This window comes from Triturus cristatus, chromosome 1_2, assembly GCF_964204655.1.
Source record: "Triturus cristatus chromosome 1_2, aTriCri1.1, whole genome shotgun sequence".
NCBI lineage: Eukaryota > Metazoa > Chordata > Amphibia > Caudata > Salamandridae > Triturus > Triturus cristatus.
In genome coordinates, this window is record NC_140580.1 from 524948507 (window position 1) to 524974807 (window position 26301).

The 26301-nt window shown below is 44.9% G+C and overlaps 1 long non-coding RNA gene across 1 annotated transcript in view; it reads right to left on the reverse strand.

Moving 5' to 3' along the window:
• Positions 1 to 4223: 4223 nt before the first annotated feature.
• The window catches only part of LOC146867565 (uncharacterized), a 122042-nt gene continuing 99964 nt past the window's right edge, over positions 4224 to 26301 (reverse strand). Inside the window, exons 2-3 of the long non-coding RNA XR_014961789.1 lie at positions 9543 to 9952; positions 4224 to 4697 (exon numbers count right to left, since the gene is read on the reverse strand). This is a non-coding gene — a long non-coding RNA (uncharacterized LOC146867565). The remainder of the gene's footprint in view (positions 4698 to 9542; positions 9953 to 26301) is intronic.

Here is a 26301-nt window from a genome sequence, read left to right on the forward strand (position 1 = left end):
TGGGTGAGTGAGTGGGTGCCTGAATGGCGGTATGAGTGAGTGATTAGGTATGTAAGTGGTGTGTGGGTGAGTGAGTGGCTCTTTGAGTGGGTTTTTAGTTAAGTGGGTGTTTGTATTGGAGAGTGAGTATCTGTGTGAATGGCTGTATGGTTGAGTGAGTGGATGTGGGAGTGCTTGTATGGATGTGTGAATGGGTATGTGAATGGTCATGTGGGTGTGTGGGTGAGTACTTTTATGGGTGAGTGAGTGGGTGTGTGAGTAGCTGTATAGGTAAATAAGTGTGTGTGTGGGTGTGTGTGTAGCTGTTTGATCACAGTCACCCCATGTCAGATTGCACTCCAATAGATCAAAGATGCAGTCACCTCCATGAAGGATTACAGATTGTTTTTAACGTGGAATACAAGAGGAAACACATTTGCTATGCCTCCCTAAAGCCCAAGAAGTCAGCTTTTTTCAAACATTGGAGGGGGGCCATGCGGCCCCCTCCAATTGTCCCCCGGGGTCCCCATCCCCCAGGTCCCGGTCATAATTAGATGGGAGATGGGCGCTACGCAGCTCCCCTTCCCAGGCCAATTTGGTCCCTGGGACCCCAGTCCCCTGGGCACAGCCATAATTCAAAAGTGGAGGGGGGCATGTGGCCCCCCTCACTTGGCAGATTTAGACCCCAATTTCCCCATCCCCCGGGGTCCGGCCATGACTCCCTGGGTGCCCTGTAGACCACTCAGGGCACCCAGTGTGGTTTGATGGGCACCGCGGGGGAGAGCCTCAAGGTCCCCACGGTCCCAGCTAGCTCTTCCACCATCCTACTGGAGCTAGCACTGCTCCTGTATGCAGGGAGCAACTACAAATGCTGCTTCCTATGTGCAGGAGCAATCTTTCATCTGATACTTAGCCCTCATGACAGTGGGCAGGGAAACAGATGAAAACTCCACTCTCAGCAAGCAGTAGTAGTTTGAAAGCTACCACTTGCGGGGAGTGGAGTTATGTTTGCTCTCGCTTGGAGGGAGATGTCAGATCCCGCGAAGCGAAAGCAAATTGTTATGTCCTAGGGGTGGGCACCCTGGACATAGCAGGAGCTGTCCCTGAGGGGGTGGCGGTCCCCAGGGATATTACTGGCTTCAAAAGGGGGGCCTCCCCCCTTTTTTACAATACATGGGCAGGCCCTGGAGAGGTGGTGATCCCTGGGCCTTTTTATGGCTTGGGATGGAGGCCCGTGACCTTTCCCATTATTATATAAATTGCCCTTTGGAGGTGGTGGTTCCTGGGGCCCAGGGGAGCAATAAAGGAGGGTCCATGTGGCTCTCCTTCTTTTTACTTACAAAGCCCCAGGGAGGTGGTGGTTCCCGGGACTCTTAGAGCCACATAAGGAGGGCCACACGGTCCACCTCCATTTTACTTATAAAGCCCCGGGGCACTTACACCCACAAGGGATAGGGTGGCGCAGCCCTCCTCCAATATATATAACTCTGCCAGCCCCCGGGTTGTGGTGGTATCCGGGGTCAGTTTGGCCATGGGAAGGGAGGCCTCGTGCACCCCATCCCCTTATTTAAAAAATAATATAAGCCTCCGGGAAATGGCGCACCCGGCAGCAATCCTACAAAGAAGGGCAGACGCCCTTGCTTATTTTTTTGGGCAGCGGATTTGCAACTCCATCACGATACACACACACACACACACACACACTTACCTGCATTATACTTATTTTTTGTTACGTAATCGCATGCGTGGTAATGGTATATCCATGGTAAAAAAACGTCTGGTAAAAAACATGCGTGGTAAAAACACTTTCATTGTAACGGCTGCATTGTAAAGGTAGTGCGTGGTAACTGCTGCGTTGTTATTGCTGTTTCCCTTAATGGCTTCTCCGCACCAGGACGAATGTAACGCCATGGTTCATAATGCAGAGGGGTCTCGTCTATAAATCCAGGATCTGCAAAAGGTGTCAGTCATGAAAGACAAAGCCACTCGGGAGATATGCAATGGGGTTAATACACCAAACCCCCCCCTGTCATTGGAACACATTGTTGCAGAAAAGTTTAGAAAATGATAAGACAGACAACATCCCCTGCCCCCGCAGTTTGAATCTTCACTTCATGTTATCATTGCTCGTTTTCTTGTCCCCTCAATAACAACAGTCTTGGGTATGGCCGGTCCCCAAAGTTTACAGTGCAGTCGGTGCAGTTTCAGTCATCAGAGCTGGGACTGCGTGTTGTCCAAACAAGAATACTGTGCAGAGAAACACTTACGAAGACGATCTGAAGATCTGAGTGAATCGGTTCTGTGACTCACAGGCAAATATCAACATCTGTACAAATCCTGTCAAAATGAGCTGAGGTTCCCAGGAAGTGAGTCAGCTGAAGCGCTTTACTGAAGCAACACAATGCGTGTGCTTGAATGCAACCACAGAGCAAAATGTTTCACTGCACTTCTCCTAAACAGTCGTATGGCAAACTTACGTAATCAGTCTACTTGACGCTTTTCAAAAGAGCGTGAGGTCAAAGGTCCAGTGCTATCACAGATGTACCACAGTAAAACTTTGCACTTTCCCCTTTAATTCCCACTTCTTTCACATTTTTTTCTCGCTTGCCTCTAACCCACAGACCACCCAAGAGGAAGACTGATTGTGCAGTTCTCAAAGGCCTTCATTATGAGATGGCTGGGTTTTAGGTGTAGGGATCCTGGCGCCAGGAATTTCTAACTCCGTTCTCTATCCCCAATTCAAATTCAGCCAATACATGTTTTAGTCTCTTGAATAGGGAATAATTGTGCAGACCTGGTGAAAATCTGTTTCTCCCATCTTCGGGGACTATTCACAGAAAATAGCTCTTTTTTCATACATACTCATCAAGACTCGGCACTACATTGAGATGGTTCACTGAAGGGAAAAAGTCTGCCACAAAGATGCTTCGTACACGCTAGGTGGGTTTGCTGTAATGTGCAAAACTGTATCGAAAATAGCTGAGATGTTTGTGCACCGAGGCGTCCTACACACCTGCTGCCATAAAAGCAGATGAAAACATACAGCCTGTTAGCAGGATGGCAAAGCTCACTGGATGGGGTTGTAATAGGGTCTCAGTAATGTCTCGTGGTCGAATTATTGTGATTCTTCTAAAAAGGAAATAATAATGTTTCCTGGGACTCATTGGTCCACTTATTTAGTTCTTGTTATAGCAAATGAATTTGCAAGAGCAGTACCAGGTCACAAAGAATAGTTTGTGGCAAAGACTGTTCACAGAAAAGTAAATTGGCAGTTACTCTGACATTATAAATGTAGGGAAAAATAAACGAATTTGTCTCCTTTTTACTCTAATATATGACAATTCAAACACATATTATGTATGTTAAAAAAAGTGTATTCGTGTAAATAAACAACTGCAAACACCTTATTGCTGTGCAATACTTGCTTCCTTCTTACACATGCTCTTGTGCTTCCTAATTCTATGAAAAACTCATATTCTATAGGAGCCCAGCTTGCTTGGAGCAGGGCTCTTGTAGAACATAGGTTTTTCTTTGTAGATGAATGACTGGTCGCTGCTATTGGAAAGATCTCTTCTAATCTGGCTGAGATTTTGACAGTGTTGAATTTACACCTCACCAGAATTTATCCGAGTGGAAGCACCGTACCACAGCAGATCACTTTTTCGAGCCGATCTGAACCACACGGATCTCCTGAAAGTGTTGGTCACTTACCCCAGCTGCTTGTCAATTCAGGCGTGAGCCATGATGATGTTTCTCTAAAGACCATTGTGGGATTCCTTCCATAATTATCTGGTGTCTCCTTTGTATACTTCCGTCCTGATGATGACTCTTATCTAAATAATTTGTATTGTGGGTTGAATCATAGGCAACTATTCCAGTGGACAGATTTTTAATTTGATTTAGGATTTGAACACTCCTACACAGAGCGTTGGTTCTTACATCCAGTTATCCGCATCAGTCACACGTATATATCTGCATTATGTATATCACTTGCACACTTTATATTGACTTGATCACTTGCACTGCACCATCACACATTGTTTATGATTGATTGCCTGAACTAGAAATTAAGTTCTTGTTGAAAATAAGATAATTTCTTTGTGAAATACCAAATACATTTGTAAATCTCAGTCTAATTCTATTGAAGGTTTTTTGTATCTATTGCTGTGGAAGTCAAGGGCTACACTTCCATCAAAGGGACCACTTCTTGTGTCTTTATTAATTGTCCTACTCAGGTCTCAGGATTACTGGTTTGCCCCTTATTCTTAAGAATTCTACATGTGGATTAATCCGCAGCAAGTGGTGGAAACTTTGCACATGAAAAAGTACTAACAATGTGCAAATGTAATTGATGAGGCGGTGGTTATACCAGAGAATGTGGAATATGAGGGGCTAGGGAAATTCAAGGATGAGCCGCAATGGCCATGTTTTACCTACAAAGTCACAACATTTTATGGCTTTCCCATGTCACGAAAAAAGCACTCAGAGCTACTCAAGTATTTTTATAGGTCAATGAGGCTGTAACTTACTTCAACCCAAACGTGAAGAAAGTCACACACCAAAGCCGTCCACATACGGGAATTACAAAATATTCACACAGAAGTCAATAGAAGCATGACTGGCTCCCAGTCAACACCAGGAAAACCGTCAACCAGGCCCTCGTCACCAGCAGACTGGACTACGGGAACACACTCTATGTAGGAGCCAATGCTTGTGTACTAGGACAAAAAGAACAAACAGATGAAAGATTAATGGAGCAACAGTTTGGGTGCAGTCTGAACCATTAAAACAGCAACACACAATCACACAAGAGACTGAAAAATACAAGCATAATTTCCAAAACTGAAGCACAGCATCACTGAAAACATGTTGCATTAATCATCAATCACCAATAAACACACAAAGCTGGCTATGTAGTTACACAAGAGAAGACCAATCACAGTCAAGTCAAGTCAAAATATCTTTATTCGGCCAATACATATGACCATAAAAGCAAAAAATAAAACCATTCTGCATTTATTTAATTACTACAATGAAACAAAAACATTTAAAGTAGATAAATGATATCAAAATGGCTTAAAAAGAGCCTGTCATCATCACCATACACTTATCCAATCAGATTAAAAATACATAAAATCTTTTAAACCAATTGAAGTTAATTAACAACAGTGATTCTCAAATGGATATCTATTAATTTACTAATGGTTAAGTGCATAGTTTCTTCTTAGTTTGATTGCAGTAACGATGTAATTAAGGACAGCAATACAATTTTCCTCAGAAGATAAGTTTTGGAAATAAATGAGCCCTTCCCTATAGCATGCAAAATGCTTTTTAAAAAGAATTGGGCACAAGAAACATAGGCTAAAAGATTGATACAAAGTGTAAAAAAAAGTAAAAGGTGTTCAGTAGATTGGGCACTGGCCACATCACATGGGAAACATGGAAGAGGTGTGCCAGGTGCATACCATAGGAAAGGTCACTGTATTCAGTCTCAAACCAGCAAGGTAAAATCTGTGTTCCGGTTTAGTTATACAGCTGAGATAGGGTCCCAGGCCTGTAGATACGGACATTTGCATGTATTTAATGACATATCCATCAGCTTCTCTAGTCTTGTTTCCTCTCTGAGTGGTCTGAATGCCGATTTAACTATCCTTTAGATCTACGGCCAATGTTTTCAGGGTGATCAAAGAAGTTACTGAGGCCCAGGCTGCAAAAGATGGTTTCAACATAAACCAGCCATTGAATGGCAGACTTGGGGCCTGATTACGATGGTGGAAGGCCCGCCACCAACAGCCTGTCGGTGGCGGGCCCTCCGCCATCGTACTGCGGTTTTCCGCCCACCAGGTTGCCATGGAGGGTGGAAACGTGGCTGTCGGAAAGACCAACCATCACAGTTTCAACAGGCAGTCATTTTCCAACCGCCTGTCGGAGCAGCCGCATTGCCCAGAATAGAGGCAGTGCCTGCTAGTCACCGCCGGTAAAATTAGCATGTCCATCCCCGCCAGCCTTTCCATGGCGGTGCAACCGCCATGAAATGGCTCGCCGGGATGGACTTTGGGGGCCCGTTCCGGGCCCCCCTTGAGCAGGGCAACATCCGTTGTGCACTTGGGGGGGGCACCATACCTGCACCATGTGGCAGGCACTGCGTGGTGCCTGCCACGTAGTGCAGTGAAATGCAAACGGCCATTTTTTTCATTGCTGCGGGTGCTGCTGCCTGCAGCACCCGGTGCAAAGGAAACATGTACAATGCGACTGCCACAGTGGCGGTTGCATTGTAATTTGGCCTGTAGGACCCCGACACCATGTCGTGTTCATTAGTGTGGCACGTCCGCCCGCCATTCTATTCAGGCCCATAGTCTCTAGATTCAAACAATCAACTATCACCTGCTGTGAAAATTGGGCCTTAGGGGAATTCCATATCTTTAGCCGTAAGAGAAGCGGGCCATATTAAATTAGTCTTCAATAAAACCTAAACCCAATTCCACGTGTGCGATGAGGCTCGCAGTAGATTTTGGAGCAGCTAGTAGTCTGCACAAGAAACTGTTTTCACACACCATAGCCGTCCACATACAGGAATATGAAAACATGACAAATAACTGTACTAGGACAAAAAGAAAAAACAAATGAAAGAATAATGGGGCAACAGTTCGGGTGCAGTCTGCACCATTAAAACAGCAACACGCACGCACACAAGAGACTTAAAAAATATAAAATTAATTTCCAAAACTGAAGCACAGCGTCACTGAAAACATGTTGCATTCATCATCGATCACCAATAAACACACAAAGCTGGCTATGTGGTCACACAAGAGAAGACCAACCACACTCATGCATATCAAGGCACTGCTAAGTGTAAACAAAGTAGACAACAGTTTATCTTAAAAACACGTCTCAAGATACATGCAAACCTTATTATGGAATTGAGGGCCTCACTGACAGCACCTACCCCAGATCTCTTACCCGCTGCACTTTGTTAATCCACCCACCAATTACACAAGCTCACAACAAGCACAACTTTTCAACTTCCACAATGCTTGTGTTAGTTGCACATCCTCTCTTTCCAAGGAAGAATTACCTGAGTAAGAGAGAGGATATACAGACAGACAGACAGACTATCACTCTTTTAAGTAAGTCAGAAGAAGCAGTGGGGGGATACTTCTTTCTCCAAATTTGATCCTGCACTTGGTTATCGAATGGGAGCAGAAGCTCGGTTCCATCCCATCACTGCACTCTACTTCCTGGCCATGGAATCACTCCAGGGGACCAGTGCAGTCATGGCTAACGAGTCACATGCAGACCAGTCCCTGTGTGTAGTGCAATGCATTATCAGGCAAGTGCAGCAACACATTACCATTCCACAGCTACAACATGACCCGCACCAGAGGCATTGCACTCCTATGGCACTGTCACGTGTCCTCCATGTGCTAGGAACTACTGGCGGCTCACGTGTAGCACTGCTGCTACTTTGCCAAGTGGCACACCATTTTCACAATTTACACTACTGGCACTTCATGTATATACAAGCTAAGGGATTTTAGTTGGGTTGCAGTAGGGTAAATCAGTGACAGCTATCAATCATGCATTGGGCCTCTTCATTGATGTGCACTCCGCCTTCCTGGTATAACACACATGGCACCTGAATTGTCTATCAGTTGCCAAATGCCCACCAAGGCTTCAGCTTATGGTGGCATGTGACTCCTAGGTGAGTACAGCAAACACACTACATTATCAATAAGTTCGATGCTTTGCAGACTTCACAAAACTTTTCCCTTCGATATGTCTCATGGAAGTTGCCACCGATGCACGCGTGGAATCTGAATAAATGCAGATTGCTGCAACTGCAATCCATATATGCATGTCTTTTTTTCAGGTGATGTGGCATCCTTCCTCAATTAGAAGAAAAGAAATCTTCTCCCTTCATTTTCTGAAAAAGACATATTGTGAGCCACATAATTAGTACCGGTATCATCTGTAAGACGGTCTAGAAACGTACAAGGGACGAGGGCCCACGTATACAACCGTTTTTAGCAGTCGCAAACGGCGAATTGGGTCATTTGCAACTGCTAAATAGGTCGGTGGTATGTACAAACCCTATTTTGCGAGCCGGTAACCTATTACTGACTTGCAAAATAGGGTTTGCGACTTGCTATTAGGAAGGGGCCTGCCAAGGGCGTTCACTTCCTAATAACGACTCGTAGTGTCATGTACGAATGGTGTGCTACCGAAATGCTGTCGCAAAACCTTCACATTTTATGGCCAATGGAAATCTGGTGGTAGACCAGCCGCCAATGGGGACCCCTTTCCCTTTCTGAATGTGGGCGCGAATATTTTTTAAGAGCGGACAGTGGTTCCACGGACCACTGCCTGCTCTTAAAAAATGAAACTGAAACGTTTCATTTTTCTTTTTGAAAAGGAAAACGAGCTGCATTTTTTTTTTTCAAACACTGATTGATTGAAAAAGCTGTCACAGACATGGTAGTCTGCTCACCCCTGCAGGCCACCATTCCCGTGAGTGCCGGCCATTCCCAATGGGTCGCAATTTGTAACCTGCCTCATGAATATTAATGAGACAGGTCCCTTGCGACACATTTGGGAAACGCAAACAGTGTCTCAGACACTATTGTACATTCTATTTTGCGGGTCGCAAATTGCGAGTCGCAAAAAATCGCAATTTGAGACTCACTAAATGCAATGGTCGTGCATCTGGCTCCTAGGTCATATATATTTGCTATTGGGTATTCTGCCTGAGTGATGGTGCCACAATGAGATTATGTGCTTGTTTTGGTGGAAGTGAAATGTCCCAGTAGTAGCTTAGGTGACATGACATTACCAGGTTCAACAATATGCACAATTGCCATCACAGGCTAAGACAGGAAGCTATTTTCTAAAGGCAGCCCTTGTCTGTGACATGATACCAGCGCATTGGTAACTTTTGAGAGATTGCATTTGTTTACTGTAGTGCTCCTAACATTGTATATCTGTGTGGGAAATTACACAATGTGGAAATCTTGTGCAACACATTTGTTGATGCAAACCTAATTGGGTTGATTATGCAAATGATGATAGTGACAAAGGTGTGCTTTTATATGGACAATAGAGATATGAAAATGGAGAGGATACCCACACATAGCTGCATTACTCGTACATTACATTCGCCAGTGGGTTAGCAGGTAACATTGAGAAGTACGTGCAGGAGGCAGTTTACAAAACTAGACATTGAGTGACATTTAGTAGTAAATGTTGAAGGAGACTTACCAGACTTCGGCATTCATCCAGTCAGACTAGCCAGTCTGCAAGGCACATTGGGCAGGGTAACCCTGGTGGAGGTGGTGGTTCTAGGTAGATGGTTCAGAGGCTGGCAAAATAGGTCCAGGACAGGAGGCAGACACAGACTTTGTGTAACTGCATGCAGGGAGGTTTTGTGGCGGCATAGAGTGGTGGCATTCGATGTGTATAGACAGATTTTGGGTGTTAGAGAGACCTAGTAGTGACAAAGGACATATCTTGAACAATATATCTCTACTGTAATGTGAGGATAGGCTTGCCATTGCTCTAACACCTACCTGGCTGGGATCAGGGGATGGGCTAAGTTGCAGCGATGGTTAAGCCTCCGGGTCTTCGCTGTGGGTACTCATTCCAATGGTACCCACACGGGCCTGGAAAGAGTTAAAGAGATGACTGATAATAGTGATGGCATCGTCCCTGTCCTGACAATGGTCGTTTTCAGGACAGGAAAGCTGGTTCTTGGTATCGAAGATAAGCCAGTCCATGAGGATGAGCTGAAGACATGATTTGGGCCTCATGGCGGGACATAGAGCGGCCATCTGTATTTTGGCAAACTTGTCCTTCATGTGCATCCTCTCATCTTGCCATTTCTGTTACAAGTCCCCACAGTGTTTTATCTCCGCCTCCAATGCCTTCACCATGTTGTGAGGTCCTACCACGCGGCCTTCTTCATCGCTTCACTGAAGACCTGTGGAGGCAGACAATGCAGTTCATTCACCATAGAGGTCAAGTACAAAGTTGATCACAAGGTCTTTTTGTACTAAGTGGAGTTCATCTTACTCGAGTTACATGCTAAAGCACCCCACCCATCCTTTAAGTGAATCAAAACACACATATGATTCAAATGGTTCAAACATAGATCATATATTTTAGGGCAAAACACTATAGAATATGATAAAACACATATGTTAATGTTTGGCGCTACCGGTGAATGCACCACAAGTGAAACAGTGACAAAGTGATTATAAGTTCTGGGGTTTTAATGGTTAGGAGGGTTTCCTGGTTGGGAACTACTAGAAAGAACATTAAGGGTGATTGCATCTTGGTGAATTTTAGTAACCCTCAGACTGTTTCTTACATCCGTAATTGGTTTGGCAATGTTGGAGCTACCTCTATCAAACCACTACCACTGTCATTCTTCTATCCTCCAATTACTACCTTTTCTCACCCTGAGCCTGACGGAAACTGGACTAGGGTTGGTTTCACTCCGTTTACAAGAAGACAGAGGCATGTTCGTTTTGATGCGCCTACACGAGGTGACTACTCGTGTAATAATAGGTATGCCTGCCTTGAGGAGGTCGATTGGCTGAGTCCAGAGGATGCTACTTTTAATTTCCCTGCTGATGTGATCCTATCTCCTAAGCAACATTACATTTGTGCTCCCTCTTCTGTTACCCCTCCAATTGCTCGGCTGATTCCTAGTGAACCCACTACATGTAAAAAATTAAGCCTAATTGTAAATCCTTCAGTCACACATAAATTTCTCTCTTGGAATATAGCTGGCCTACCTAGTAAGCTCGATTGTCCTTTGTGAGGTTCCTTCATAGATTCACACCATATATGCTGTTTCCAAGAGACTTGGGCAAGGCAAGATTGCCATTGTGTGGGTTTCGCTTCCTTTTCCATCCCGGCTGTGTGGAGAGGTAGAGGTCGCCCTTCGGGTGGCCTATCAATTTGGGTTGTCACCCACTTGGGTTGTAGTGCTACGACCATGGAAACTGGGTCGGAAGACGTTCTTTGCGTGTTATTAGATTGGTCCTTAGGCATAAAGCTAGCAGTGATTAATGTGTATTCCAGGCCCACGAATGTGTGTGCGGAATCCGGGGTGATTGATGTTTTATCAAATGTATTAAGCAAGATCCCTGAGGGTACAATGTTTATTGTAGCTGGTGACTTTAACTCTCACTTCGAACCACTTCTGGGCTTGGTGGACCAAACAAACCACGACGAGGACGAAATATGGCATATCCCACAGGTTGCTGGCCCAATAGTTAGGTCTTGGGCCCCTTTGGCCATTCAAATTACCTCTCTGACAATGACTCATTCAATTAGGGCTTGCAATGGCCGAACAGCTTCAGATAATCACTCAAAGCCTACGTTCAACAAATCAGGGCGGGAGGCCAGACTTGACTACATTTTTGTCCAATGTAAGGAGTGGCATAGAGTTTTTGACTTCAAAGTTCTCTCAAGGGGTGAGAGTGATCATAACCCCTTGGTGCTAGAAGTGTCTTTATTGGGTCTGTGTCCCGGGGATCCATGCTCAGTACCTAAGTCTCCATCATTGAATAAAATGACCCTGACTAACAACAAACGTAGACTTAAATGGGCGAAACTCGTCGGTAATCAAGAAGAACTCTCCCAAGTCTATGTGAGGGCTGGTCATGCACTGGATGATGTAATAAACCTTAATGAGCACTCTTCTTCCCCTGACTACTGTGGAAAACTGGCTGAGGTCAACAAAGAACTATTTTCCACCCTAGCTGATATATTTAATCCACCTGCTTGTTGTACTAAAAGGATCTGTAGACGGTCCCAATGGTATAACAGGGCGTGTAGATCAGCTAAAAGTGAGCTGCTGGACGCAATAAAAAAGAAAGCCAATAGGGAGGAAATACAACAAAAGAGACGCAATTATAAGTTTTTAATACACTACGCCAAACTTGAATGGGCATCAGAAAATTGGGATAAACTAACATCAGCCCTCCAGTGTAGAGACTCACGAAGATTTTGGTTGATTGTCTCTACTGGCGCAACTGAACCAGTTTCGGCAGAGATTCCAAATATCGCTCCTGAAGTTTGGGAGAAACATTTTAGTGCCTTATACAAGGGGGTTTACTCTCCACTTTTATCTATTAGGTGTGCTGCTGCCCATATTAACTTCACCTTGAGTGAGGTTCAACACGTTATATCGATGCTCCCCGCGGGCAAAGCTCCTGGTTTGGATGGTGTTCCTGGCGACTTGTATAAACACGAATCAAGAGTCTGGGCACCATATCTTACCGCATTATTCAATGCAATTCTCAGGGGTATGCCAGTTCCCCCTACTTGGTTGGGTGCAGAAGTTGTCCCTATATTCAAAAAGGGGTCTCCTTTGCTCCCTGGTAACTACAGGCTGATAGATGTGGCCCAGAAACTCTTTTCAAGGCTGATCCTAAACCATCATTTAGATTGGATAGAGGAGTTTGAGATCCTGAGCCCCTATCAGGCTGGATTTAGAAAGAGCGTTTCAACAACTGATCAGATCTTCAGATTATGTATGCTCTTTTGGAAGACAGTCAGGGTGGAGGGGGGCTCCCTTTACACTATTTTTGTGGATTTACGTGCGGCTTTTGATTTGGTTCCACGCACGAAACTCTGGACTGTCCTGCAGGATTTGGGCCTTCCAGTACCTCTTTTGCAGATTATAGTGCATCTTCACACTAATAACTTCGCAAAGGTTAGATGTGGGAGAGAAGGGGGTTTATCAGCTAGCTTCCCCGTTGAAAGGGGGGTAAGGCAGGGCTGTGTCCTGGCACCAACCCTGTTTCGCCTCTATGTAAATGGACTTATCTCCCACTTGAATGAAGTACCAAACAGAGACGCCCCACGACTCGCTGGTACAGGCATCTCAGCTATCATGTTTGCTGATGACACCTTGCTGCTCGCCAAGACTCCTATGGGTGCCCAGCGAGTCTTGGATGGTTTCGTCTCTTTCTGCGCTGACCGGGGGCTAGAAATCAATACGGATAAAACAAAATTTATGATCTTTAATCCTCCCAGGTCTTCACGTCCCAACCCTGTTATCCACGGTATCAGTTTAGAAAGAGTTCACACGTTTGAATTTCTGGGACTGACCCTGAATGCGGAGATGACGTGGTCCCACCATCACATAAAATCAAACCTAAAGCTGACTCAAAAGGTGGGGGGTATTTTGAAATTATGGAAAGAATCCATGATACACCCTATTGGTTCGCCACTAGAAATCTACAAAATGCAGGCACGGGGGGCAGTATTATATGGTGGTGAATTATGGGGCACAATAATTGTGCCCCGGATCTTGTCACAACGGAAAACAAGTTCCTACGGAATTTGGCTGCTCTCCCAATGAGCACACCACTTCTTCCTCTTAGGCTTGATATGGGACTAAGATCAATAAAGGAAGAACTAGGTGTGAAGCCCTTAACCTTCTGGAGGCGACTCTGGACAACCCCTGAACTTTTGAGCTATCGCTGTGAATTCATGGAGTTATATCAACATACAGCTTTGCGCAAAATTCCATGGCTTAAGTACATAAAGGAGGAGCTAACGGCGATGGGCCTACTGCCTCTGTGGACAAATCCCCAAGAGGCATGTAGTACTATATCCCGCAAAAACCTGGTTGCCCTGTACTACGACCGTAATTTGACTCTTTTATTAACAACTGCCACATTGGGGCCTATGTCTACCACCTTCCTAACAGTGAAGGATTATTATAAGCTGGAGTCAGTCTTGGATGATATAAACCCCATTGGTCTCAGGAAACTATTTCTACAATGGAGACACAATGCATTACCTATTAGAGCCCTTACTAGCAGTTGGCCCCCACCTACTCCTGAAAATTGTCCAGCTTGTACAAACGAGCTGGAGAATGACATTCATTTAATGTTTTTTTGTCCATTTTATATGAAACCCAGGAAAAAGTGGATTATTCCTATCTGCAGGAATTGGGGTTTTAGGAATCATTTGGATGCATATCGTTTGTTGAAATCTGACCTATCCCCTTCCACTGTATTTGCTGTCAGCAAGTATTTAGTTGCTGCCTGGAACATTAGAAGAAATTTTTTGACGATATGAAATATTAATTGTATTATATGAAACTCATGTTCCTGTTACATATTTCCTGCAGTTGATGCAATCTTTTTTTGTATTTTTATTTTTTTTATCCTGGGTGCTTGTTTATTGTGTAATATTTGACTGTATATGTTTTGTTTCTTCTTCTTTTATGACTTTACGAAGTCGAAATAAAGATTAAAGAAAGAAAGATTGATGTACGTAGGACACCTGGAATGGTCACAGGTACAGTTCTTTGTAACCCTAATAACTACCAACGTTCGAGGGTATGGCATCAGAATATTTCATTTGTGACCAAGCAGACAACTGTTGACTTTTTGACTTTAGAAATAATTGTGATTGGTCTTCTTCAGGACAAACAGGTAGTAACCTCTAACTGCCAATAAAACATCTCTTCTTGCTCATTAATTATTCAGCATTTCATAGTGAAAAAATGATTGTATCTCTAACAAAAGCCTTTGTAGGGGAGGACTCAATTTAGTCCTAGTCACCTCCTTTAGAACTTCACTCCTGTGATCCTACGTGAGTATCATCTCCTTTGAACAATGTAGGCCCATCCAATTCACCATGGAATTATGAATTATATTTTTGCCAGTTTCAGTTTCCAGACTAGGCCATATAAATGTGTCTTCGAGCACGTAAATGTCCAAACTTTAGCACAGGAAAAACAATCCTACTGCGTCCAGAGACTCTGAGATAGTTGAAGGAAATCTTCTTCAGCCTTCTCATTTTTTTCCTCTAATTTTGATCACCAAAATAGTCTACACGTGTGTTTAAAAATCCTCTACTTTACCCCCATTGCGCCAACGGGGTTGGTCTGCACACTGCACTCAGTGACTGCTAAGGTCTCATTCACAGTTCGATGCAGAGTGGAAAAAATAGTGCGAACAATTTCTGCGCACATTTTTTTTAAACTTTTGCCTGCTGCAAGCTAAATACAAATTCTTCTCATTTAGATGTGCATTTAAGCTTACCCCAGCTATGAGCCGGTAACTGAGCACGAAAGAGGTGCATTGATAAGCACAAAAACGACTTTACTTATGTGATTTCTCAAAACAAATGCTTAATCGGTTAAAAAAGCCTGGATAAATGGAAAAATGTGCCTAAAACGGCCCAGTTTAGAGTGCAATGCTGAATGATGTGCAGAATGTAGAGGCTTTGCCTTTGCAAGTCTTGCTTTCTAAAATATGGTGACGTATCCCTTGTGTTCTCCCTGTTTTACCTGAGCAGCTTCCAGGATTATTCTAACACTCCTGAGATTAAAGCTGTGTAGCTAGAACCTTTTTGAAGGCTGAACACTATAGAAAACTAATAAATGGAGATGAATTAAAGTGCTACAAAACAAAAAACAACCCAAAAAACATAATTATGTGCGTCATAATTTGAATTTTGTGCTGCTAAACTTGCTAATATATATCGCATGTCCTTCCTGTGATGCACACTGTTTCTTTGATGGTCCAGAGTGAAGTGCTGATCACAGACCCCACTCATTATGTGGACCGCCTCCTGTCAATCAAGTCCTGCAGACCTCTCAATTTGCTGTCCTTAGGAGGGCTATTCAGGGAACATCCAAGTTGTATGGTTGAGGAATGTATCCAGCTACTTTGACAAGAGGCATGAGCATTGTGGTGCGCAGTCTGAGGATAATCACAAAAAATCTTTCTACAATGTCCCCGTCAGAGGAGCAGCGTGCAGCACATTAATGCTACTGCTGTACCCCGTTTACTTGTGCTGCCAACGATTTTTAGTGGTAGGCCGGCTTTCCTTCGATGAACCAATTTGACATACTGGCACCCATTTTAAGATTTAGTTAGATTTAGTTAAATTAACGATTTCACTCTGATTTATTTTACTAATAACTTCTGATTATCTCACTTTCATCACTCAGGTAAATGTTGCTATACACTGGGGTTCGTTGCATCAGTCTTTACCAATGTGCTTTAGTAAAGTCATGCCAATTTAACTGTGCCAGATTTGACTTTTAAGTTCTTTTTTCACTAAGTGGATCTCACGCGGTTTCTCTTTGGGTTACCAAACAGCTCTGCACTCCCTACCAAAGGTGAGTCAAGAAACCCTTCGAGAAAAGGGTTTGCCTTAGTGGGGGTGACAGTTTCTCACTGCCCAATCGGTCAGTTTCTCACAATTCTGGGCAGTGGTGATGATATGAACTTGTATGTATCGGTCTCTAAAAATCCTAAACAGTAAGAACACAAAGTTCTATAACTTCTATAACTACCACGCTTTATTCTTTTATTTTTTATTTTTCACTTTCGACAAAAATGGGGCTCGATCTGCTTATCGTGAGGGGGGATGTAAGTCACGACTATGAGGAAGCTGTACAAGTTGAGAGGACCTCTTGTGAGGTTTGCTGTCAAAATCTTAGAACTTGAAACACCCATTGGAGCCTGGGAGGAGGCCAGGCAACTCAGGGTAGGGGTCCATGAGGAAAATACTGAGGAGGAAAAGGAGGAGGAGAAGGCTTCTTACGATGAGGATAACTGTCAGAGCTTTCTCTCCATCCCCACTCCCTCCAGAACCAGCAGCAAATGCCCTGCCAGGGGTCGTCCTACTGTTGCACTGCTTAGTAAGCACTCTGGGGCTTATTTATGAGCCCTTGCATCACTTTTGCGCCACCAGTGCATCACTTTTTGTGACGCACCAGCGGCGTAAAAAATGAGCCTTGTTGCATCATATTTACAAAGTGACGCATCCAGGTAGATGCGTCACTTTGTAAACCCTTGCACCACATTATACCTGCGCCAGGTATAATGTATGCAGGGGGGTGTTTCTGACGCAAAGACGGGTCATAGAAGTGACGCAGTGAAATCTATAAGAATTCACTGCGCCACTTCTAGGACACAAATGCGTCAATTTCTTACGCCTGCCTCATGGGAGGCGTAAGACTGACGCAGGCACTTTTCACATGGGACTTGCCCATGTGTAATGACCCATTGCTGGAATTGTGTCACTTTTGTGACACACTCCATCAATGCGTCATTTTTGCGCCTACAGATACGTCAGAAATACTGACGTATCTGTAACTCTTTGCAACATGATGCGTCATACTGTAAATATGACGCATCATTGGTGTCGCAAGGAGGGCGCATCGCTGTTTTCTCGCAGTAATGCGTCACTTTTCATAAATGAGGCCCGCTATGTTTGAGGATAGCGTCACTAAAAGAGTTTCAGCTGCAGTTGGTTCAAGAGGACGAAAAAGTGGCATTGGCTGGCACTAGAACAATGAAGAAGATGAAATATCAGGCCCAGAAAGTACCCAGCACCCCTACCAGCAGGGAAATTGTCAATGTGATGAGTAGTGCTTAAAACTTGGGAAAAGCCAGACCCTCAATTCCCAAAAGGGTAGTAGGTATTTATACCATGGCTCTGTATACTGATAACTGGCTACGAGCTTTAGAGGTTGGGTTTTCAGTTCACTGTTGGAAATCCAGTAGTCCAGAGCAGTGGTGTAAGGACGTTTTTCCTCCATTTTCCTCCATTTCTACCATTCTTGCCATGCAAACTGGACTCCGAACACAATACATATACATTATGGAAGCTTTGATTGGACAATTTCAACTTACCCCTGAAAGTCTCTAAGGAAATCGAGGAACCGTGGCAAATAGCTCCCCTAGACCCTGATGTTTAGATGAATATTTGCCTGAAGCCACTGAATTTCACAACGTATGAAAGCTGATAGAACTTTATTATTTTATTACAGATTTTACCTTGTGAATGGATTCCACTCTCTCTTCTGAATCATGAGTAGTCATAATTTGCAACGAAGTTAACAACTCAAAGAAAACAATTTGTACATTAGCAGTTATGTTTCTGGTTCATAAAGACTGCAATGTATTGATTTTCAGACTTTCCAACTGCAAAAAATATTGATACATTTGTTTCAATATTTCAATTATATTTTATTCATGTAATGCTCCCTCCACCAAAAACAAGTTAGCACTTGCTGTAAAAAAGTATTTGATCAGAAACTGAGATCTATACTAACACTTACTATCTATCTTTGGGGTATACAATCTAAAGGGAACCGGTGGGGAAAAACCAAGTGGTGTACACTCAAAAGTCCTTTCAGGTCATCTGCACAAAGGTCATGTGGGCCATAGAAATAGTAGAGGGGCAGAAGGGATGACACAATTATTCAATCAAGTTTCAAATATCCAGCAACTTCAAATGGAACCCTCATCTTCTGACTACCGGGATCACAACCTACCTTCACCAATCTCATCACAGACTTGCTAGCCCCTCTCACCATCAACACCAAAACCTTTGTACTCCTTAGGGACCTTAACTTCCACTTGTAAGACAGAACAGAGTCGTGCTCCACAGCGCGCCCCGAAAGTCTAAACAACATAGGACTAACCCAGGTCGTCACCGAACCCATGCATATCCCAAGATTCAAGCTGGACCCCATCTTCACCATCTTAGACATCAAGTACAGCTCAACCTCATATGGCAAGACCACTCCATAATCTACTTCCAAATTATCACACCGCAAACTAATGCACCCACTAATGTTAGCCTACCTAGCTATAGCTGGGGCAAAATCTCAAGAACTGACTGGCTCAACATCCTCAGCATGGACCAACTCAACCTCACAGACACCATAAACAAGAACATTGACAACTTTAACAACTGGATCAAAAACTGTGCAGACTCTCTCACACCCACCAAACCCAACAAACAGGGAAGATCCAACAGGCAAGCAAGCTGATACACAGAGGAGCTTTGGGATGCCAAGAGACACTTCAAACAGTTTGACAGAAATTGGAGAGCCAGCTGCAAAGCTATCAACAGAGCCACCTTCTGAGTTACACTAAGACGATATCACCAGCAACTAAGAGACACAAGAAAAGAGAGTTAGCTGAACAAATTGAAGGGAGCTCCAACAGCTGCAAAGAAATCTTCACAACCATCGAAGATTTCACCACAGCCTCCATCAACAACATCACCCCCTCCCAAGAACTGTGTGATGACCTATCCAGCTTCTTCCACAGCAAAATTGCGAACATCTACATGAACTTTGAACATCAACAAAACCATAGGGAACTTATCGGCAACCTGCCCATCAACAATCGAGAAAAACCCCTGACCGAATGGACAACCGGAAAATAAACAGTCACAATTATGCAAATCATCCACTCTGGTGCCTCAATGGATCCATGTCCCCACCACATCTATAACCTTGGTGCATATCCAATCAGCACAGCACTCACACAGATCCTAAACCCCTCCACCACCTTTACAAAAGCCTGGAAGCATGCAGCGGTCAACGCCCTCCTCAAAGAACCTTCAGTCAACCCAAGATAACTTGCCAACTTCCATCCTATCTCGCTGCTTCCCTTCCCAGCAAAATTGTTTGGAAAGGCCATGAACAAGCCATTCACAAGCTACCTCAAACTCCACCATCTACTTAACAACACACAATCAGGTTTCAGAATGTACCAAAGCACAGAAACTGAACTCATTGCAGCTACTGACCACATCAAGACCATACTAGACCAAGGAGAAACAGTGGCCCTCATCCTTCTCGACCTCTCAGAGGCATTCAACATGGTCTCCCACATCAGAAGACTCACTCTAGGACAGGAAACTGTATTGTTAGGATCCTACAAAGGCATATTTGGGCTTCATTTCTGCATCAAACATGTTGATCAGTACTGAATAGTTCAGGTGCTGCCAATTAGTTCTTTTCTCTTGTGCCCCCTACTGAAGAGTAGCTGTGGAAGACTGGGAGGAAAATGTTGGTTTTGGTTCCTCAATGGTATGTTCAGCAGTGTGGAGCATGGCAATATTGATCTGGACCATCACATCTTAGAGAAGAGATAGAACAGTGTCCCATTGGTGGTTCAGGTTGGAGAGGATACATAGTGGAGTATGCTCACTTGGCTCATTCATAGAGCTGAAAGCCAGACTAAAACTTGCTACATTGAGGGACCATTGTTGATTTGTTAGGGTGATAGAATTAAGCCATTAGCTTACAGCAAGATTCATGATGGTGTCCCAGCATACCTCCTCTTCAGCGAAGGCACTCTAGGGAATGTGATATTTGAGCTCCTCTTTGGAGTTGACAGTCTTTTTCAAGACTGCTGATGCAGGTGTGGACTCTACCCCTAGGACTGCAATGGGGATGTCAAGGCTCAATGAGTCATCTAGGATTATGCATGTTTGGTACAGTGATTCCATTTGTGAGGTGGAAAGAGATGTGTCCAGTTCAAAGATATTTGCCCTGAACCACTCCTGGAAACTCCAAACTATGGGGCAGATTTATGTTTGACTTGCGCCTCATTTACGCCGCCGTTGCGTCACTTTTGTGACGCAGCAGCGGTGCAAATCCTGCGCCATGGTGCGGGGTATTTACAACGTGACGCATCTGGGAGATGCGTCACGTTGTAAAGCCCTGCGCCACATGTAGGCGTTCCAGGGTAGATGGGGGCGTTCCGGCGCAGGAACGCCTCCTAAAAGTGGCTGAGTGAAATCTACAAGATTTCACTCAGTCACTTTTGAGCCCATGCTGCGTCAAAACCCTGCGCCTGCTTGAAGCAGGCATAAGGATTGACGCAGCATTTTGCAGATAGGGCCCCCCAGAGCATTGCTGGAGCTGCGTCGCGCTTGCGACGCAACTCCAGCAATGCGCCACTTTTACGGCACAGATGCGTGACGCATCTGTGCCGTTTTTGCCCCATGGTGCGCCGCATTATAAATGCGGCGCATCCATGGTGGCGGAGCTGGGGCGCAAAATAACTGGCGCATCCCTGCTGATATGCAGAGATGCGTCAGTTATTATAAATATGCCCCTATATATGGAGTCCTGTATGATTTCAGGGTAACAAGACATGTACTGAGCCACCATCTTGAAAAAGCTATGAAAAACCCAAGGTTCCCCTACTCTTCCAGCCTTTGTGACTTTTTCTGTTGGAGGACGTCCGGGGTTTGTTTGCCAGAGCTCCTTGGTGGAGCCAAGTGGGGTGACTCCACCTAATTTGATATAAGATTATTGTGCTGCACTCGAACAGCAGATTTTTACTGTTGCAATTCATTATCTGGGCCTAAAAAGAGCAAAAAGTGTTAAATCCCTAAAGTACTTAACCCTCTATTCTACAGAGTAACACCCGCTGATATCTGATTGATCCCATAGTGTTATATGGTTCCCGCTAGAAAAGGTAGGACTGTGTATTAGGACAACGGGATGTCAGAATGCAGAGACTGATTTCAACTACACCATCAGAGACTGTTTGGCCAACTCCTAGCTAGCTCACACTGCCTCAGCCGAAACCCTAGCCTTACTCGGGGGGTAGGTGATTCTCACAGCCTCAAACCTGACACTCTCATCCCCAAGGGAATCGTGGAAACAGATGTTACACCTTTTGTTGTCTACTTATGCATGCCCTCGGTAAACATAAGAAAGATACAAAGGAAGTTTTCAGTACATTTGTTGAAACAATCATAATCTTGCATAGAACGAGTTGTCTGCGATTATTAGATAGATAAAACAAAGCAATGCAACCAGCATATTGAACATGGGGAAAGTAATACATTACTCAACCATGGCAGTCAGATCTCTATATATCCCTACCTATCACTAACCCTACTCTGAGAGCATAGTGGATGCATCCTCTGCCCTATCTCTTAGGTTAGCCTGAGACCCCATGCCTGGATGACTTGCTCTGAAGTAGTATTGGCAATCCCTCTCTGCAGAATGGAAGCTCAGTGTTAGCAGAGCTGCATGTTGAACACAGCCTTTGTTCAGGACAGTCACAACTGGAGTGCCCCTCTCTCATAAAGGGACAGTGCACTGTTTATTTAGGTTTAAATCTTTTTATTGAGATTTATAAACAGACAAACAATGTCGCATTGAGGTATATGCTTTGTCGTGGGCAACACATAGCACTATGCAATTAACATATAAATAAGATCAAACAGGTAAAAGAGGACGAATGAAAAAAATGTAACATCTATAGTCCTATTACTTAGACCTGTGGCGCTTCTTGTTGGTCCATGCCTTGGATTACCGAGGCATTTGTTTCTGGTAAGCGTAATTGGCATAAGTATTTAGGGCACGTGAGCTCACGGAATTCTGGTGTAAGTAGTGCACGGAACGGCTGCCAGAGATCCCCAAAGGTCGATCTTTTCCCTGCCAGTTTGAGGGTTCTTTTCTCCATCCCCAGTACATGCCATAAGTGTTGAAGCCAACCCATTTAAGTAGGGGTCCGGGGAGTCTTCCAGTGAATCAGGATATTTTAAACAGCTGATCCCAAGGCTATCGCAATCTGGCGACCTCTCTTGGACTTAAGGGGATACGTTAATGGGTTTGGTACTCCTAAAAATGCATAGACTGGGAATCTCTGCAGTTGGGTATCTAGATATTTATCAACCTGATGGTTTTCTTCATATGTGGTTTGTGGCCCTTCCAAATGAATTGTGAGATCTCCGTCTGTATCCGATGTAGCAGACCAGTCGGAGCGTAGCTGGGTATGAAGTCTGCGATAGTTAGTCGAAGCTATAGTTTGTAGTGTGGGCGCCAGCTGGACTCCCAGGTATGGGACCATGCCACTTGTCCACTGTATGGGGTGCTGGTTCTGAAAATTGGTCTGAGCTTGGGGTGACAGGGAGAGATTAAGCACGTCAGACTTCTCAACGTTAAACTTAAACCCGAGGCCTTTGCAAATGAGTCTAACTCCGCGAGGAAGGCTCCAAAGTAGTAGCTGGGTCAGTCAGTGTCACCAGTATATCATCTGCATACAGGCTAATGGTATGCACATCCCCTCCAAATGGGATCCCAGTAATATATGGGTGCGATCTAACTCTTTGGGCCAAGAATTCTATATATAATGCAAAGAGCAGGGGTGAACGAGGACACCCTGTCTTGTGCCTCAACCTATGGGGAAAGGCGTCCATGTATATCCGTTGACCCTGACTGTCGCTGTGGGAAGGCAGTAGCAGTTCAAGATTTGTGTCCTTATTTTCTCGCCAAGGCCAACGCGCGACAACACCTGTTCAAGATATGGCCAGTGAACCCTATCGAATGCCTTCTCTGTGTCGTTGGTAAGGAGCATATACTCTTGCCGGGTCCTTGAGGCCTTCTCGATAATATGTAGGACCCACTTAGTGTTGTGACTGGTCTGTCGCTGGGGAATAAAACCAGCCTGATCGAGATCAATCAGGCCGAGCATATGTATGGCGAGCCTGTGCGCCAGAATCCCTGTATATAGTTTTAGATCTATATTTAAGAGAAATATTGGGTGATATGTACCGCAGCTGGCCTTATCTTGCCCTGGCTTAGTTGATGACCATGACAGCAGCCTCTAGCATTGTAGTCGGAATTGCCCCTAGAGTCGCAAATGTGTTGAAGAGCCTAGTCAGTAGTACTGTTAACACCAGGCAAAACATTTTATAAAAGGCCTCCGTGTAGCCATCCGGCCCAGGAGATTTGGCCTATTTAAGTCGTGATATTGCTGCTGTGACCTCCTCTACTCGTATGTTCCTCTCTAGGTGTTCTGCTTGTTCTGCTTGTTCGGCTTGTTCTGGGGTTAGAGTGGGGAGATGCACTGTCACTAAGTAGGTGTCCCTGTCCTGTGCTATTCAGCGTCTGTCCCGAGTATAACTGGGCGTAGAATTCCCGGACGGTCTCGGCTACTGCTGCATTGTCCGACACCAGTTTCCCTGTTGAGTCACGCACCTCCTGAACCCCCTGCAGTTGTCTATTCTCACGTAATTTGTGTGCAAACAGGCGCTCACATCTGTCCCCTCCGACATAGAATGAGTGGCGTAGCCGCAAGGTTGCGTACTCTGCTCGGTCTTGCTCAATGGCTGGTAGTCGTGCTCGGACTGCGTTTTATTGACGCCAGACTCTAGGTGCCCCGGTCCTCTGGTGCATTTGCTCCAGTTCTCTTATTCTCTGGGTTAGGTCATCTCATTTTTCTCTACAGTTAGCGTTATCCGCCGCTGAGATTACAATTAACTTGTCTCTAATCACCGCTCTGAGTGCCTCCCACTGTGTTGACATGTGTGTATCTGGGTTATCATTGTGTAGGAGGCAAACGTCGATGGAGTGCTGAATTTGTGCAACTATGTCTGGGCACTGTAAGAGTGTGTTTCGGAGACGCCACTGCTGCATGGGCCATTGTACAGGTGGAAGTACCAGTCTAGCCAAAACCGGGGCATGGTCCGATTAGGATGCCACAAGGATTTCGGCTTCCGAGGTGAGGTCACGGAGCGCCCCGGAGCCTATTAAATATTCAAGCCTAGCGTAGGTTGTGTGAGCATTTGAGAAAAAGGAGTATTCTCTAAGGTGGAGATGATGACATCTCCACAGTTCCACTAAGCCCAGTTCTTTCATCCTGTCTAGCCGTTCTGTAGAGAGCGTGCCTGTCTGACCAAATCGCTGTGCTGCTCTATCAAGGGTGTTATCAAGTACTACATTAAGGTCTCCCCGTAAGAGTATCTTGTGCTCAGCTGTTGCTGTTGTCTCTGTCAGAGCCTCATGAAAAAATCTCTCTTGACCCTTGTTTGGTGCACATAGGGACCCAAATATCAGTGTGTTACCCCCAATGGTAAATTGATAAGATGTCAGCATCCCTCTAATTTATGCCACTTTCTGAACCACCCTGCCCCGGAAGGACCGGGATACCAATATAGCCACCCCTGCAGCTTTAGTGGGGCCAGACGAGAATCGCTTTGTTGGGAACATACGAGACTTAAGCCGGTGGCAGACGCATGAAAGGAGGTGTGTCTCTTGTAAAAGGCAAATGTCAGCTTTGGTGCTTTCCAAATATGATAAAATCACCCTATGCTTTATCGGGTTGTTGAGACCTCTCATGTTCAATGTGAGGATCTTGAGGTTAGTGGGGGGCATCTCAGGGTCTGATGGCAGGAATTAAATAGTTAGGGCCCTAGGCTTAGCCGTCGTGTTTGTTTATGGTCACGGTCTCTAGGGGACCCCTGTGTCTTGTTGCAAGGCCACTTTGTGCCAGGGTGCAATGAACGAGGGACCCAAATGAACAAAAACCCCATTGAACTAACAAAACATGCATGCAGGTAAATAGTAAAAATTCGAAAAATAGTCCATCAGCCAAGTGTGGCCGGCAGGAAGTCTTTACGGGGTCTATTATGTGGCCAAGTGCTGGATCTCCGTGCCGCCCGTCGCCCGCCCTTATACAATGAAAAAGGGATTAACATCCAACTGCATGCTCACAAAGCTTGTGTGTTTACCAAGGTCATCGGTATGGACTCCAGTGCAGCCTGCTGCCCCTTCGTGATCTCTGCTTAGTCAGGCCTGTTCGGATGTCGTCTGCAGCCTTGACGCTGCCATTGTAAAGAGTGATCACCAGTGCCAGAAGTAGAGCTTTCCCTTTCTTCATCCTCTTCAGGAAGTTCCACGCCCAACACACGACCTGCCTCTGAAAGTGATCTTAGTTGGTGGAGTTTACCATCCAGTCGGAAGATGAGCCGGAACGGTTGGCCCCAGGAATATGGAATGTCCCACTGATGCAGGTGTACAGTAATTGGTCGGAAGTTTCTTTGATTTTGTAGAGTTAGCATGGCGAGGTCTTTGTACAGTGCTGGAGTGTGATCCCTAAAGGTGACAGGGTGCATGGACCTGGCTTTATGAAGGATATCATCTTTTGTTTGAAAATCCTATACACAGACTAATATGTCTGCTGGCGGAGCTTTGTCGGGACGGGGCGGGTCCACCCTGTTGATAATGGAGGCGAATTACCTCTGGCTGTAAGTATTCCAGTTCAGTATCTCTGTTGTCTCCTTTATCCTCCAGTGGGGCCACGCATTCCCCAATCCTACCAACATTTCGTCTGATGTCTTTGATTTCAGATGTTAGGTCACGTTTGACTGTTTGTAAATCTTCCCGGAGGGTCGTCAACAACGATTCCAGGAAAACGCATGTCACCCGTTCCTCCTTTGTGATCTCCACCTGTGTTCTGACTGGTTCTCCTTCGCTTGAGTGCTCCATTGTGCTACCTCCCTGGAGGCGAGCGAACAGATCTTTAAATTTTTTATATTTCTTCCCTCGAGTAGAGATCATAGTCCCATTCTGCACCAGCCTGTCGAGTCCTTATGAGGGCAAATTCAGCGCTGACCCTGCATGCCGTGCACCCCAACTTGACCAAGTATCTACTTATTTCAGAGCCACTGCGTACTATGACCAAAGATTGGCTTTCTCAAGATCACCTTGCCGAAGCCAGCTCCATCCGTTGCGTG